Source organism: Triticum dicoccoides, chromosome 1A (genome assembly GCF_002162155.2).
Source record: "Triticum dicoccoides isolate Atlit2015 ecotype Zavitan chromosome 1A, WEW_v2.0, whole genome shotgun sequence".
Lineage (NCBI taxonomy): Eukaryota > Viridiplantae > Streptophyta > Magnoliopsida > Poales > Poaceae > Triticum > Triticum dicoccoides.
Genome location: NC_041380.1, coordinates 17,877,548 through 17,882,041, shown reverse-complemented (window position 1 = coordinate 17,882,041; position 4,494 = coordinate 17,877,548).

The following is a 4,494-nucleotide window of genomic DNA, read 5'->3' as shown; positions in this document are numbered from 1 at the left end:
GAGATGATGTATTACGGAACGAGTAAAGAGACTTGCCGGTAACGAGATTGAATTAGGTATTAAGATACCGACGATCAAATCTCGAGCAAGTAACATACCGATGACAAAGGGAACACAGTATGTTGTTATGCGGTCTGACCGATAAAGATCTTCGTAGAATATGTGGGAGCCAATATGAGCATCCAGGTTCCGCTATTGGTTATTGACCGGAGACATGTCTCGGTCATGTCTACATTGTTCTCGAACCCGTAGGGTCCGCACGCTTAAGGTTTCGATGATAGTTATATTATGAGTTTATAAGTTTTGATGTACCGAAGGAGTTTGGAGTCCCGGATGAGATCGGGGACATGACGAGGAGTCTCGAAATGGTCGAGACATAAAGATCGATATATTTGATGACTATATTCGGATATCGGAAAGGTTCCGAGTGATTCGGGTATTTTCGAAGGTACCGGGAGTTACGGGAATACAAGGAAGAAGCAGTGGGCCTTAATGGGCCTTAGTGGGAAGGACCAGGAGGTGGCGCGCGCCCCTCCCAAGCCCAGTCCGAATTGGACAAGGGGTTTGGGGCACGACCCCTCTCTCCCTTCCTTCCCCTCTTCCCCCCTTTCCCCCCTTCTCCTAGTTGGACTAGGAAAGGAGGAAACCTACTCCAACTAGGAGTAGGAATCCTACTCCCCTAGCGCGCCCCTCCTAGGGCCGGCCTCCTCCCCCCTTGCTCCTTTATATACGGGGGCAGGGGGGCACCTCTAGACACACAAGTTGATCCTCGTGATCGTTTTCTTAGTCGTGTGCGGTGCCCCCCTCCACCATACTCCTTGATAATATTATAGCGGTGCTTAGGCGAAGCCTTGCGACGGTAGAACATCAAGATCGTCACCACGCCGTCGTGCTGACGGAACTCTTCCCCGACACTTTGCTGGATCGGAGTCCAAGGATCGTCATCGAGCTGAACGTGTGCTAAAACTCGGAGGTGCCGTAGTTTCGGTGCTTGATCGGTCGGGTCGTGAAGACGTACGACTACATCAACCGCGTTGTCATAACGCTACCGTTGTCGGTCTACGAGGGTACGTAGACAACACTCTCCCCTCTCGTTGCTATGCATCACCATGATCTTGCGTGTGCGTAGGAAATTTTTTGAAATTACTACGTTCCCCAACAATAGTGAACCTTATAGTTGGCTCTATTGTATGAGTAATTAATACTGCTAACTTTTGATGACATGTCATGTTTATATAGCCAATTGTTGGCTATATATTATTAACCATGCTCTCATGCAAGGAAGGGAAGGGAAGGAAGTAGTACATTGTTATTATGACTGCATGCATACAAGTATTAAAAATGGTTTTCTCTTGGTCAGCTTGTGATACGGGTATTTGAGAGAAACCAAAATATCCATCAAGAAAGCAAAAGTGCGTGTGCTTGGATAATCTTTTTAACATTTGATCAATAAAAGACAAAGGATAATGATTCTTTATAGTGGCTTTATTTAATTTCCTAAAATCAATTATCATTATGTAACCGATCACAATTCTTTGTGCGATAAGATCATTTTTATCATTAGGAGGCAAATCAATTTACTTAGATATGCTCGTATAAACGCATGCACAGTTATTGTTATTTTTTTGCAGGAGGCAACTTTACTTAGATACGCTGGACACTTCTAGAAACAGCACAGCTAATGCATGCACAGTTATGAGCACACGAATTGTACGTTGTACATGGAACAAGGCAAGAGCGAGGATTTTATTACTCCCACGTCCTTTTTACTTTGCATATAACTTTTGTTTAAAGTTAAAGCATCAATGATTTGATCAAACTTATAGAGAGAAATACCAATATTCATAATATCAAATTAATATTATTAGATTCATTATGAAATTTAGTTTCATATTTTGCTGCAAGATTAGCGTTTTGAGCAGTGGGCCTCGCTCGTGGGTGACCTCGCACCGCTAACTGTCGCCGTCTGTTCTGTTTGGGTCATTTTATTGTGCGTTTCCTATTTTTGTAAAGCACTGCACGTAGCGCATGCCCCCTCCACCCTTCCGATCACCATTTGGGCCGGCCATTAACGGATTTCTTACCCGTCCGGTTTTGGGAAAACTTCCCTGAACCGGTTTTTTCTTTTTTTTTTGCAGCTATGTTTTATTTTTTATTTTTTATTTACCATTTTTTATATTTATATTTTCTAATTTTTCAATTTCCAAACATATTTAAAATGCGTGAATTTTCTAAAAATTGTGAAATGTTTTGGAAATTATGAACATTTTTTCAAATACATTTACATTTTTTAAAATTCATGAATATTTTTCACAAATTTGTGAACATTATTTTAAATTATTTAATCTTTAAATTTTCAAATTTTGTGATAATTTCCTTTTCAAATTCAGGAACATGTTTCCAAAAAAATGTTCATCTATGTAAAAAATGTTCAATTATTCAGAAACTGTTCAAATTCAAATTTTGTTCATTAGATTTAGAAAAATGTTCATAAAATTCCAAAATTGTTCATTAATTCTGAAAACATGTTCATCAAATTCCAAAAATATACATTATTTTGTAATCGCAAATATTTTAAGTCAAGTTTTTTTTAATTCGGCATTTTTTAATTCCGTTAGTATTTATCATTTCCCAAACATGTTCCTAAATCATGAAAAAAATCAAATTCATAAAAATTTCAAAATTTGTAACTTTTTTGAAATCCCAAATTGGTTTTGCAACGGCAAATAGAAAAAAAAGCAAAAAAAATGCTTGCCGCTTTCCGCCCCACACATGGGCCGGCCCATGAGGACGCGCGGGGGAGCGGGGGTTGTGTGCTCCCTCCGTTGTTGGCTGGTGCGTACAGCAATAAATATGAGGTCCTCATTTTATCACCTAATTATGTTGTTTGGTGCACGCCCTATCACAATGTGGACCAGTCCGCGGACACACATGCGATGTTGACATCCAACCTTAGCTACATACATCCGGCTTTCCGGATTTTTTCCGCGGTCTGCACAATCAAGTAGCCGCATGCAGCACTAGTTCATATTTATAAAAGTTCAAATATTTACATCCAAACATTGTTGTCCCCTTTCACCGTCCACTGATGCTCGATCAAATCTTCCTTGAACTGCTCGTGAGTTGGTCGATGCCGAATTTTTTGATGCATTTGAATAAACTCCTCAAAGCTGGACGGATTCTGGTTCGGAAGTTGGACGGGCCCATGTTCTCAAATTTCAGAGTTGCGACAACATTGTCACCCTTATCCTCGACGATCATTGTCTTCAGATCCCATTGCTTTGCAGGTCCACGGACACTTGCAAAACGGGTATGAAGAACTCCAAATGCCCTCTCGACATCCTTTCTATCTGCTTCTTATCTTTGGGCAAAGTGAACCTTTTTCTAGCAAAGTGGGTTTGAGATGGTGTTGACAAAGGTAGCCCATGAAGGATAGATACCGTCAACCAGATAGTAGCCCATGTTGTACTCATGTCCATTGACAGTATAGAAGCAGCCTCGCAAACAACAACGATTGTTGCAGCACATTGATGTTATTGTGAGATCCAGACATGCAAAAGAAAGCGTGTCAAATCCAAAGATCCTATGATGCAACTGCTTCAAGAATGATTATGGGCTTCTTAACATACCCCCTAATATTGCCCTTGTAAAGCCTTCGTGTAGTTCTTCCATTTCCAATACATGCAGTTAAGAGATCCAAGCAAACCTGGCTACCTTCTTGCTTCTGAGATTGCCAGGAGCCTCTCTGTGTCTGCTACAGTTGGTTCTCTCAGATACTGAGCTCCGAACACCTTGACCACGGCAGTTGCAAACCTGATCGTGGCATCTCCGCATGTGCTCTCAGACATTCATAGGTACTCGTCCCACGAATCAGCGGCCGTGCCATATGCAAGCATCCGGAGTGCGGCCGTGCACTTCTAGTAACCAGAGAAGCCAATCGTTCCCACGGCGTCCTTCTTCAGGATGAAGTAGTCATCATAGGACCGGGCGCCATGGTACAAATGATTGAAGACAGTCTTGCGCATCTGAAAATGCCGGCGAAAATGGTCAGCAAATAGTGCATCGGGGGCAAAGTAGTCAAATGCCCGCACGTCCTGTTGCGGTTGAGCACTAGATGACCCTTGATCGAGCCCTTGAAATTGAGAACATGCTCCTCCGCACGCTCCGCGGGTCTCCAAGGACCACCTACATCATCGTCGTCTCATCAGAGTACTCCTTGTTCGACGAGTCGTCGGTGGACTCAACATATTGTTCGTATATGTACTCTAAATCGGAATCCATTGCTATAAACAAGAAGGGACAATTGTTTTCAACTCTGGGGATTAATCAAATAGTAGCCAAGCATGGTAAAGGATGGTACCTGGCGGGGCAGTCGGAGGAGAAGCGGCGGGGAGCCATGCTAGATCGTCGGAGGTGCCGGAGACGCAGATTTTCAGCAAAGGTGTGGCATGGAAAAGGGGAGGATGGACTCGCAAGGGTTTTGGGTACCCCCCC